The 13,872-nt window shown below is 34.5% G+C and overlaps 1 long non-coding RNA gene across 1 annotated transcript in view; it reads left to right on the plus strand.

Moving 5' to 3' along the window:
- Positions 1-13,872, plus strand: part of LOC140596200 (uncharacterized) — a 623,902-nt gene that overhangs the window by 576,553 nt on the left and 33,477 nt on the right. Inside the window, exon 4 of the long non-coding RNA XR_011998225.1 lies at positions 12,914-13,141. This is a non-coding gene — a long non-coding RNA (uncharacterized lncRNA). The remainder of the gene's footprint in view (positions 1-12,913; positions 13,142-13,872) is intronic.

A 13,872-nucleotide genomic window follows, 5' to 3' on the forward strand; every position in this document is an offset into this window, starting at 1 on the left:
ATTTAGTCATCATTTTATACTCTTCATGGGTTTTATTTTTATTGCTTTAGGAAGCATACTTCAAAAATTAAGGCCATATAAAAGCTTTTAAACAAAATAGCAGAATTAGTTGTGGATTCTTCATCAATCAGGGTCTTGTCAGGAGACAGAATCTAATTGAATGATTCAATGTATCTGTTAGAGGGGAATACTCAAGATATGCGAGCTAGATAAGAATTGTGTAGTTTCCCTGGAATCAATCACAGTGGGATGCCATAACCACATTTAGGCCTTAAAGGACACGGGAAGAGAATTGCATTGCTGGGCTTTAGAGAGTTTGGAGTTGTGTAAGAAGTCCTATACCAGCTGAACTGTGATCATAGAAGAAACACAGTTAGACACAGTGCCATTAAGTGTGGATAGATTTCATGAATAGAGGGATCTCTCCTCTATGACCTCTCTTCTATCCCTTTTTCTTTTCCACCTGCCAATCTTCTCCTGGTGCCTACTAACTTAATAAATCAATATAACCATTAAGCGAGTTCCAGTAATTCTATTAAAAGAAAATAGTTTTCCAAGAGCACTGAGCAAGTCAGAAAAAGGTAGAAATTGATTTAGGGGAAGGGTGAATAGGAACATACAGAGAATAGAAGTGACATTTTCAGATGTTGAAACATCTTTTTTATCCTGAACACATCATGACTTCAAACAGATTTTTAAAAGTAAAGTATGACAACTTTGTTTTTAATGCATTACCCAGATATCTTGGGACTTTTCTGATGTCTTAAGACTTTGAAACTTAGAATGACCATTTTGAAATAAGGAAAGTGAGAACAATATAATTCCAAATGAAGGTAAACTTTAATTTAGCACTTTTCATTGTGGGCAAGATCCTCCTTGCTTAGAAATCAGGAAATATTTAAAGTATTTGATGATCATTTAGCATGTTTTAGGGTTCTTTCCTATTGTTTTTGAAATACACAAGTCCTTTCCTTTTATTACAGATTTTGAAAAATTGAAGTTTTCTTATTATAAGCATTGGGGAGGAAACCATTTACTTTACTCTTTAAGGTTCTTCTGGCTGACCTAAGAAGCAAGTTGACATGACCATTTTTTTTAAAAAAAGATTTCTTTATTCATTTGAGAGAGATAGAACACATAAGCAGGAGGGAGGGGCAGAAGGAGAGGGAGAAGCAAACTTCCCATTGGGCAGGGTATTCAATGGACTCTGGGATCATGACCTGAGCCCAAGGCAGAGGTTTAACCAACTGAGCCACTGAGGCCCCCCAACATGACTATTATTAACAGAAGAAAAAAATCAAATGTAAGTATGTATGTATGGGAGAGAGCCAGTAAAATTGGATAACTCCTGAAATGGCCAAAGTTGTCACCTGAGATACCATCCTCAGATAAAGATAAAAGATATTGAGAGTGGGTAGTCAGTTATGGGAGGTTACCAATAAAAGCTCAGTAAACAAGAGTTATGTTGTGTTATAGATGTAAGTCCTTGTCTCCTCAAATTATAGTTTATAGTGATTGAGTCATCATCCTCTTCCTGGAACTTTGAGTTGATACCATTAGAAATGAGATTTTCTTTTCTTTTCTTTTTTTTTTAAGATTTTATTTATTTATTTGACAGAGAGAGAGCACAAGCCGAGGGAGTGGCAGATAGAGGTAGAGGGAGAAGCAGAACTTTTGCTAAGTAGTGAGCCCAATGCAGGGCTCATTACCAGGACCCCAGGATCATGACCTGAGCTGAGGGCAGATGATTTAATACACTGAACTACCCAGACACCCAACATTTTAAAAAAATAAATGTAAATATGTCCTGTCTCCTGCAAGAGGGTAATTTCTACTAGATTTTCAGGGCTTCTCCTGTGTTTATAATCTCTCAGAAATAACCACCTTAAAATATTCAATATGCCTATGAGGGTTATCATGGGTGGCAAAATTTGTTTCCCTACACAAGGAAATGATTAGTACAAGCATACTGACTAAATGACAACTACTGTTCAGCATCTACTTTGGGACAAAAATCTTGGGCAGAATTTTGATGCCAAATTGGAGGATACATGTCCTATCTAATGAGGGCAGACACTAATCAATGATATTTGTAATTATTATCATTTATTAAGTGCTTAATACATAGTATATTCAGTGTTTATGATCTAATTTAATCATAATCTTTTACACAGATAGCATTATCTTCATTTTGCAGAAGAAGAAACTCATACTCAGTTGAAATATGTAGGGGCTAAGGGCAGGCCACTCCAAGATGGATCACTTTGGCATACAGAATATTTTGAATTTGAAGGCAATCAAGAACATGTGGGATCAAAAGAAACTCTTGCCCCTCCTATAACTATATAGGAGAATCTAAAAAGGGGGGTGGGTTTTTTCCTCAAATAGGGGTTATTACCATAGATAAATTTTGTCTAACCTGTATGGCAGGGCCCACATCTAATTACTAGACATTGGTTCTTATCCTTATTGCCCTGTGCATTACATTTCTTTCTTTTGAAGTCCCCAACCATTCTTCCTTCTCCTTAGTTCACAAGGACATGCATACCTCATTTTGCCTGATTGTTTTTTGATTTTTGTGTATCTGTTGATTCTGTATACATATGAAATTAATTTTTTTCTTCTGTAAATCTGTGTCATGTTAATTCGATTTTCAGTCCAGCTAGAAGGACATTGAAGGGGATTGGAATTCTCATTTTCCTAGTCGTGACTTATACAAAGTCATTGTTTTCTGTTTAGGAATGTGAGCTTAATCTTACCTGTTTTCAAGTCTTCAAAGGAAGTGCAGAATCTAGATGTGTATGTGAAAGTTCTTTGTTTTGTTTTGTTTTGTTTTTTTAAGATTTTATTTATTCATTCATGAGAGACAGAGAGAGAGAGAGAGAGTCAGAGACACAGGCGGAGGGAGAAGCAGGCTCCATGCAGGGAGCCCTACTTGGGACTTGATCCCAGGTCTCCAGGATCACGGCCAAAGGCGGCGCCAAACTGCTGCACCACCCGGGGATCCCCTAGTTCTTTGTTTTAAATGTAGATTAATTTTTTAATTGCTTTGTGTTCAAAACAAGCACATGTGCAGGTCTAATCTAGTTCAGAGGCCATTATATTTAAGTTGTCAATTATTCAGATGAAGAAATTGTCATCACCAGGGCCTATTTAATCTCTATTCAAACTTGTGAGTAATGTGATGATTTCTGGGTCTTTTGAAGGGAAATATTTGGGGCAGTGGAGGACTTTGGTACTAATGAAATCATAGGGAAGCAACATATTATTTGTAGTTTCTGGGCACTTTAAGGGGAGAGGAAATTCTTTCAAGGGAGAAGTGCCTTGAAAGGAATTATCTTAGTGCTTCGTGTAATTGTGGCTATGCTGTTACTCTTGAGTAGTAAAGCTGTGAAATGTACCCTATTTAGGATAACAGTATGTATGTGGTATGTAACCTGTGTTTTACAACCTAACAATTTACTTCATTCACTTAATTGACAGCATAACCACATTATTATATAAACAAAAGCAAAAAGAAAGCTTATTTTCCATTCATGTTCACTTTTTTCCCCATTTTCCACACTGATGCTGTAATCACTGGAAGTGGTTTTGACACATGTTAAAGAATTTCAGGGCCCCTGGTATTGGGGAATATATTAGAAGCTGGTAATTTCTTCTGATATAATTTATTCTTTTCATTAGGATTTTTGTAAATGTATAGTATAGAACTGTAATCCATAGCACTGGTAATGAATTTACCTTTCAGAATGATAAGTATGTATTGGAGTAGAGGGTACACTTGCATTTGTATGTGCAGAACCATTACAACCCATTGTAATGGGTGTGAGGCATAGAAAAAAAATAGAAGGCTTGTTATGGATGGGTAAGTGCAGTGAGTCTTAACTTGGAGCTATACCTCAGCCATTTTAAAAGGAAGTTGGCTTTAAATACATAGTTTTTGATTTTTCATGCAGGCCACTTTTCTACATTCTTTACTATAACAAAGAGCACAGTAAATATAAAATGAAAGTTATAGGAAAAATTTTAACTCCAACTCCACTGCATAATTCTATATATTATCATTTGGAATAAAGAAAGGCTTCTAATTTACCTACCTAAAGTGCTACTATAATAAGCGTCCAAGGGTGCAGGCACACCTGGCTTTGGCAGTCCCAAACAGTCCCAGATTGGCTACACTGCTAACATAATCCAAAGGCAGGAATACTAGTGTTGGTGAAACAGAAAAGGAATTTATTTTGGTGAGGCCAATACTTGGAAGATACTAATGTCTCAAAGACTTTCTCCAATGTCCTGAAACTACTTACAGCTTTATATAAGGAAAATGGCGAACAAAAATCCTTGGGTATATGTAGGCAGCTGGTAAAGGTCAGGTTGATTGATCAATGTCATGGGATCAATCATACTCTTGCTGGCTTCTGAGCAGTTCTTATTGCTCGAATGGGTAATTTCCATTACCATCACAGTATTCTTTGGCCTCTAGGTCTTTTGCTTAAGTTGAAAATGAGACTGGAAAGAAGAACTTTGTCAGATTATACAGGGATGCCTGGTTTGCTCAGTTGGTAGAGCTTGTGACTTCTGCTCTTGGTGCTGTGATTTCAAACCCTGCATTAGGGATAGAGTTTACTTGAAAAAAATTCTAAAGAAAGAAAGTATAGACTAAGGTCAAAATGGAGGGGGGATCCCTGGGTGGCGCAGTGGTTTGGCGCTTGCCTTTGGCCCAGGGCGCGATCCTGGAGACCCGGGATCGAATCCCACATCAGGCTCTCGGTGCATGGAGCCTGCTTCTCCCTCTGCCTATGTCTCTGCCTCTCTCTCTCTCTGTGACTATCATAAAAAAAATTAAAAAATAAAAAAAAAATTAGTGTCAGGAAATTCTTAAAGTTAAAAAAAAAAATAAAGAAAAATAAAAAAAATGGAGGTAGTTAAATCAATAACTGGATACTCTTTCACTACTATGTTTGGGAAAAGCTGAATTTTATAATATTGTTGAAGATTTCACATTTATTAGTATAACCACCTAATTCTGGGTAAATTTGTGTACAGAGAAAAGCCCAATTAACTTAAATGATGTGGAAGGATTATGGAAGAACCAATAGATAAGGATAATTGGAATCCATATATAATCCTTTTCATTTAAATCCTTAGTTTCAATATTTTTTCTCTTCAAATCATTTACCGAAACAGCTCATATTTAAGACAACTGGTTTGAATTTAAACTGTTTACCATGTAATTTACGTTATATGTTATAGAAATATTTTTGTTATAGAAATATGTTCAGAAATGTTATGTTATAGAAATATTTTTGCTACCCTTCAAGGTACTTCTAACTAGAAAGAGAATCCATTTGAGATGACACAGATTAATGGGAGAGAATGAAAGTTAATAGCATAGATACAAAGAATCTACATAGCATGGAAATTGTTAAGACAGTGAATCAACAGGACTCTTATTTGAGCTAAAATGAGTGTTAGGCCCAGAGGATACAAAGAACATAAAGACCAGGAGGATAAAGACTATGTGCAGTAATGTGAGTTGTTTGGAAAACAAAGGTTGCTTGTTCTACTTGTGAGAATGTGAGGTTAAGAGCAATCTGGGTTAATAGATTTTTCTTAATATAAGCAGACAATTGAGGGGGAGGTAAAGAACTTCTGAATGGGTTGTGTGGTGGACATTCTGTGATATGCCTCTTTTTTCATTTGTGTATGTATAATCTTGGCTTAATGATGGATATGTATGAGAATTAAAGGAACATTAGGCCTTTTCATGTTTAGTAATATGCCATATAGGAGAATGTACATCCTCTCAAAGAATCTCTAATATGGTGGGAGAGTGAAATCTAACATATATGACTGATAAAAATTATATAAAGACGTTTAGAATTGTCAAATTGTCCGTGTTCTGGGGATTTTGAGGGCCCTGGGGAGTGACGAAAATTTTATAGGAATTCTCTTAAATTCGAAACTAAGGGAGACCTTTGACTGAATATTAAAGTTATCAACACTGAAAGTTTCCAGGTAATTTTGTAATGAAATTCTGCTCCAATTAGCTGACTTCTGTAATTTTTCAAGTAGAATAATAAAAGTAATTTTCTAATAACCTAAGCAAGAAAATGCAACAAGCTTGTCTGTCAGTTAAATATGGAGTACTAGACTTGAATGGCTAGAGATTGAATTCCCTTAGGCAGTGTTCATATCTGAAAATCCTTCAAAACAATTTCCACAGCTAGAACCCTGAAACCTTTTCAAAATGCAGGAAAAAATAACTTTCAGTATTGGTAACTTTAATACCCAGGCAAAGGTCTCCTTTAGTTTTTGAATTTAAGAGAGTCCCTAAAAAAATTTTGTTACTCCCCAGGGCCCTCAAAATCTCCAGAACATGGACAATCTGACAGTTCTTCACATCTTTATATAATTCATATCAGTCATATATGTTAGATTTTACCCTATAACATGTAAATGCTGTAACCAAAGCTACAGCATGTACTTTACCTCTTTCTCTTTTGCACACATATGCTTGTACTAGTGTACACACATATACACACAGAGCTTAAATCAGTCCTCACATATTTATTTCTAAGTAGATACCATTGTTATTACATTTTTTTCTGAGGAGGTAGCTGAGAACTGGGAACTGCATAACTATTGGCCCCCAATTTTAACTAGTATATTGCAATTTATTTTCATGGTATTTAGTAAGTTTTCAGATGCCTTGATCAAGAAGAGAACTAAAGAACAAAAAAATTTCCTTCCACCATTAATGTTCTTAATGGGGAACACCAAGTGGTGTAAGAACTATTTTTAAGAAAAGTTTCTTTAATTCTACGTAGCATTGTAAATAGGGATATTCAGGCTAATTTTGCCTTAGTATTCTATTGTAGAAAGTAATATATTGTGCTAGCTGGAGGCAGGGTTCCTGGAGATAGGCTACTTAGATTTTTAATATGATCTTACCATTTATTATCTGTGTAACCTTGGGTAATTTAATTTCTTTATTTGTAAAATTGAGATAAGAGTAGTTACCCCATATGTACATATTAAAATAAAAAGAGTACTTGCATCAAAGTGAGTACTCCTAATTGTTAGCTATTACCATTCTCACCTAACTTTGCATTTCCAGGTAGCAAAATTTCTTAGAATACTGGTTCTAAAATTTTAGTGTGTATCACTATCCCTTTGAGATCATGTTAAAGCACAAATTATTGGTCTCCACACTCAGGCTTAGTGATTCAATAATGCTTAGGCAGGTTGGAAAATTTGTATTTCTAAGAAGTTCTCCCACGATGTTGATGCTGCTGGACCATAGACCATACTTTTAGAATCTGGCTTAGAGTACAGTGTTAATAAAATCTAGATCGTAGCTTTGGCCTTAATTTTGGCCTCCCCGCCATCCCATTTTCTATCATGTGTAAACAAGAGTCTCTGCTTAGAATTGTCAGAACTCGCAGAGGTAGGCATTCACATAGGTTACCAATTATTGCATCAAGGAAAAAAAGGTAGAATATCAGGGAATTCATCAAAATGTCAATCTTGACCATCTTCAGTTGGTGAAATTATAAATGGTTTGCATTTATATTTTCTGTTTTTAACACTTTTATACTGAAGTACTATTATCTTAATGGATTTTTTTTTCAAAACAAAAAGACTACTTCAGAAGTTACTCAATAATGTCAATACCAAGAAAAAACTGATAGATTTTATTTATTTTCTACTAGTAAAACTTCATAGAATGTCACTCCAATTAGAGTCCCTCACCCTGAAGCACCCATTTCTTGTGTCTTTTTCTCACCTTGAAGTCAACTCTTCAAGAGCTTATTGTAACACATGCATAATTACAATATAGAGAACAACTCTCAAGTTGTAGGCTATTTCAATGATTCATTGAATTCATTTTCTTACTTTCTTTATTTTGAAAAGATGTTATCCCTTAAAAAATCAGTTGTAAGTCTATTATTTAGAGAGTCTTTTTTTTTTTTTTTAATTGTGAATATTCTGGGCTTGTATCTAGCAATAAACAGTGGGCTACTAATAAAACAATGGACGTTTATATTTCATGAAACAGTTCTTGATAAACTAACCTATAAGGCAGTGCTAAATTTTAACATATGAAGCAGATGGCGTAGGCTTTCCTACTGCTAGCCTTTGTTTCTCTAAAGTATTCCTGCGAATTCATGAGAACATTTACTACAAAACTTAGCATTTGATTGAGTGTAGATATTTAAAGCTGTAGAAGCCCAGTGTATTTAGTCAACTTATTTAGAAAACATATACAAATATAAAGCTTTTGAATTAATTGATATGTATCAGACATTGAACTAGGCACTTTATATCCTTTAATTCCTCATTTAATTTCCACAACAGCTCTCAAGAGTAGGTACTATTATTATCTATCTTCTTATGTTGGAGAAATTGAGACTTAAATTCAAGTTTTATTTAATCCCAGATGATGTTTAAGTGCTACTATCAATAACTTTCTTGTTTAAGTGGAAATAACAACCTGAAGAGAGATTTTGTATATCCTACTAGAAAGAGCATGGAAACAGCCTGACTGGGCTCCACACCATGCCTTTGCTAATTATATCTAGTGTGTCTCTCTTTGAAAGTTACATTATCTACCCTAGCTTCCTTATCTATATCTAAGCTTTGTTTTTTTTATTGGGAATAATATAGTCACTCTGCAACATAATGATATAATTTATTCAATATCTATTGTGTGCTTAGCTCTGTATTAGGTAATTGTAGTTATTTTGGCCATGATTTTTACATATTCATTGGAGATTTCCTTGCTATATAAACTCTTTCATCTTCATGGACAAAATAACTGGCAGAAACAGTAAATATACTAAGGGTTCAGGGAGTTGGCATTTGAAGTCCAAGCCATATCATTTTGCATTTTTTTTTGACCATAGGCAAACTACTCAGTGCCTCTATTTACTTATCTGTAAAAAGAACGAATACTAATATATTTCCTAAATCATTTAGTTTTTATGAATATTGAACTTAATACTTAATATATGTAAAATCCTACTTTTAGGACTGGCATTTATTGCATATTTGCCAAAATAATGCTAGCATGACTATATTAATATTGGGTATAATAAATTTTAGTTAAAAGAAATTACTAAATATTTAGAAGGGGAATGAGTAGATAGAAAGGGTAAGGTCCTTAGGGAGATTGAGCCATTCCAAACTTGGTTTCACCTAATAATATAAGTTTGATATAAAATTTTTTTAAATGGAAGGAAGTAGAAAAATTCACCATATATGGGGTGATTTTAACATTATCCTGACAGTGTTTCATATTTCAAAGAGATTTTAAAAATAGTAAAATTATAGGTTTTCTATATTCCTGCATTTATTTTATATCAAAATAAAGAAGCTTAATCTAACTGACCAATTTTTGTGTGTGTGATTATTAAATAGACTGTATATATTAACTATGGAAAATTCATTATTTTTAAGGCTGCATGGAACATATTTGAGAATTTACCATATTTTATCATAAAGCAAGTTAGTTCAAATTTCAAAGTATTATAAAGACCACATTTTTGACCAAAACACAAAAAAACTAGAAATCAATAACTGATAAGTTTGTAAAAATATATATCTAGAAAGTGACAGGGAAACATAAATAATTCATGGTCAACAAAGAAAGTACAATGGAATTTATAAATATTTTAACTGAAGACCATGAATTACTATATATCAGATTTGTGAAATGCAACTAAACTGGTATTTAGTGTAGTTATAGTATGAAATGTTTATTTTACTAAATAAAAAGGTCTGAACAGTAGTGAGTCAAGCATATAAAGCCAGAATTTTTTTTTATTTTTTATAAATTTATTTTTTATTGGCGTTCAATTTGCCAACATACAGAATAACACCCAGTGCTCATCCCATCAAGTGCCCCCCTCAGTGCCCATCACCCAGTCACCCCAACCCCCCGCCCACCTCCCCTTCCACCACCTCTAGTTCGTTTCTCAGATTAGGAGTCTCCCATGTTCTGTCTCCCTTTCAAAGCCAGAATTTTTTAAAAAGTAATGTTAAAAAAAACCTATTGCAAGAGAAGAAAGTAAAAAAAAAAAGACAAATATAATAGATAAGATGAAAATATCCATACAGAAATTATAAAAACATGGGCAAACACTCATCAAAATTAATTTAAAAAGCCCAGAGAAGACAGTCATTAAGAATGATAAGTAGATCATAAATCCAAATGTAGGAAAGAATGTAAAAATTATGGGAACATTATGGGAAACAATATACCTTATACACTGAAAGACATAGACCAAATGCACAAATTCCTAGGAAAGTATAAATCACCCAAACTGATTTTAGAAGTAGACAATTTTAAGAGTACTATAGATATTAATGAATTTGAATCAGTAAACTGTGATATTATATTGTCTCCTCATCAAGAATGAAGAAAGAACAAGTGTGTGGAGATGATACTCTGAAGATACGATATATGAATTTTGGATTTAAAGGGTTGTTAAGTTCTAGTTATGACAAGTATCAGGATGTGACAGAGTTGTGGAGATAACATACAAGAGGATTCCTCAGATGAAGAGTTCAATGGCACAACGATTCGGTTTGGTCATCCATAGAATTGTTGGAGTTGCCCAAAATGATAAGAGTACTTGTGCTAAAAGAAGAGGTTATTTATCCAGATGCAACAAATCTTTTAAGAATGAAAGAAAAGACGGTCAGTCACATGCCTTTTGTCTTGAAAGAACCAGTGTTTTTACATAAAGGTACAGGAGTACTGGATTGAAAGTTACATTGAAGATTAAGATACATGTCATTTTATTTACAAAATCTTGAGACACAGGCAGAGGGAGAAGCAGGCTCCATGCAGAAAGCCCGACGCAGGACTCGATCCCAGGTCTCCAGGATCACACCCCGGGCTGCAGGCGGCGCCAAACTGCTGCACCACTGGGGCTGCCCTACAAAATCTTATTGTATAGAGTAGTTGTAAGCAAATTAACGAGAAACATTATCCTTAGAGTGTTGCTAGGGAAACAAGACTCAGTTGAGACACTGACAGCATCACTGAAGAATGGGAACCTTGAATTTAAATTTTAATCAATAATTTATGATCTGTGTAAGTATAGCAGCAATTTGCCCTGAAAAGAAGTGGTTTGGGGTTAGATGGGAGAAAGAGCATTCAATTGGGAATTTAGTTTTAGAGAGCAAAGAAATAAAAACACTTTCCCCCTCCTATATTCTGGCTATCGTGTGATCGTTAGGTGATAAGGAAGGCTGGGAAAAATACTTTTATAACTACATCACTCCACTCTTTCCCCTTCTACTAGTCTGTTTTCCCTTCTACTAGAATGTTATGAGGTCAATTCTTTTCTTTATTGATTAAGTATTCAGAAAATACCTTTGAACTTACTTAAGATTTGGGATGGAGGCCAAAAAAGGTGAAGTTAAGACCTTTGCTTTGTGGATAACTGCACTTGTTCTCAACTAGTTATAAAGTCTTCTTCTTCATTTTTTTTTTTTTAATGATAGTCACAGAGAGAGAGAGAGAGAGAGAGAGAGAGAGGCAGAGACAGAAGCAGGCTCTATGCACCGGGAGCCTGACGTGGGATTCGATCCCGGGTCTCCAGGATCGCGCCCCGGGCCAAAGGCAGGCGCCAAACCGCTGCGCCACCCAGGGATCCCTTCTTCTTCATTTCAAAGGAGCAAGGATTCTTGTCATTTACCTCTTCCAAGGCAGTAATCCAAATTAGTATGGGTACAAGGCTAATAATCCTCTCGATTTTGTTCGTTTGTCTGTTTGAGAGAAGCCAAATCAGCAATATCCTGATGTCTGCTCCAAAAAAAGAGTTTGATTTTATTTTCTTTCTCTCTTTATGATAATGGATATTTTTAGCTCTAGAATAATAAGAAAGTGGTACCCACTTGTTTTTCTCTTAATGCTAGAGATATGTGAGATATGCACATACCTGTATTAGGCTAATTTGCGAGAAATGTACTGCATTTGTAGGAGTTGATAGCAGAAGAGTTTTATCTTTGAATAGTTATTCCCCTTACTTTTTACTTTCCCCAAAGAAAGTGAGTTGGAGTTAAAGTTATTTGAATTATGGCAGCTTTAAAAAAATATATTGCTAGGAGAGTGACATGCCAAAATAGCTGAACATTAATATCATGCCATCTGACATCAATCTAATGATATATTTCTTAGAGAATGAATTTGCCAATTGAATAAAACTTGAAAAAACATTTTCACGTGTCAGGCTAACAATGAGCAGGTGTTATAAATGTCCCATATTATGGGGAAGCCTTACACAGTAAAGTCAAATGACTGAATATCAACTTAGTTCATTATCAAGTGGATAGGAAAATTTATTATCTCTCATGGGGCTTTCACTCTTCCATACCAGTGCCAAAAAAATCATAAGAAGGGAAATATGTGAAGCGCTGAATTTACATGACATTTTCCTAATTTTCATAATACTTTGGAGAAACGTTTTGTTAAATACAAATATCTATCTTCGGGCCTATTTTTAGTGACAAAAAAGGGTATTCCATGGTAGAAGAGCAATGTGGGCATCAGTTTCATGAAACAAGACAATTAATAATGGTATAAATTAGAAAGAAGAGTAGAACTCAAAAACAAACAGGTTAAGTTTTCCCTAGTAGATCCTGTTAGGAAACTACATGCAAAAAGAAAACAACCCAAGTGGACATACAATTTGTTTTTAAACTATTTATAATTGTGGGGTGGGTGTTATCTGTCAGTTTGTTGCTATTTCAGTTTTCGGGTTAGTTGTAATTTTTTTTACATCCTTCTAAGGACATTAATTTTTAAATGAGCTCATACTGGCATAAAACAACAGAGATAAAGAGTTATTAAAGAAAGTGCTTTCAAAGGCTTACAAACAGTATTTCCTTTTCTTTTCAGGTTTTAGTGAATTTTTTTCAAGAGCCATCCTTTGTGAAGATGAAAACAACAGCCCGAGAATATTATTCAACTTCCTAAAATTGCAATATCATACTGCATCTATTTACTATCTTAACTATTTTGTGGCCCACAATAAACGAGGCTTGATTTGGACCACTGGTCAGATGTTACATCTCTCATTGGAGAATTTCCACAGTCCTGGTGGTCAAAGAAGCATATGTAGTACAAGTAAGTATTGATGATTGGTCATTTATGGATTTGTATTGTCTTTGTTGGGTTAGAGTTGCTTGAGTAGTCTTTTTTTATTGTCAAAAAAGTTACATATCAAAATTTATACTCAAAATCATTTTTAGGTGTTTAGTTAAATAATATTCAATATATTTACATTGTTATGAAACAGATCTCCAGATATTTTTGTGTTGAAAATCTGAAACTCTAGGTATATTAAGTATACCTAAATAGGTATATTTATAGTTTGTCACCTCTAATGTTTGGCAACCAGTATTCAATATGTTTTTGTGAATTTGAGTACTGTAGGTAGCTCATATAAGTGGAATCATACAGTATTTGTGGTTTTGTGACTGGCTTGATTCACTTAGTACAATGTCGTCATGCTCATACAACTTGTAGCATGTAGCAGGATTTACTTCCATTACAAGATTTCATTATATGCCTATATCACTTTTTCTTTAATTCATTTTTTAAAAAGATTTTATTTATTTATTCATGAGAGATACTAGAGAGAGGCAGAGACGTAGGCAGAGGGAGAAGCAGGCTTCTCGCAGGGAACCCGATGTGGGACTCAATCCCAGGACCCCCGGATCATTCCCTGAGGTGAACCCAGCGCTCAACCACTGATTCACCCAGGCATTCCATGTGTAATTCATTTCTTCTTTCTTTCTTTCTTTCTTTCTTTCTTTCTTTCTTTCTTTCTTTCTTTCTTTCTTTCTTTCTTTCTT

Source organism: Vulpes vulpes, chromosome X (assembly GCF_048418805.1).
Source record: "Vulpes vulpes isolate BD-2025 chromosome X, VulVul3, whole genome shotgun sequence".
Taxonomy (NCBI): domain Eukaryota; kingdom Metazoa; phylum Chordata; class Mammalia; order Carnivora; family Canidae; genus Vulpes; species Vulpes vulpes.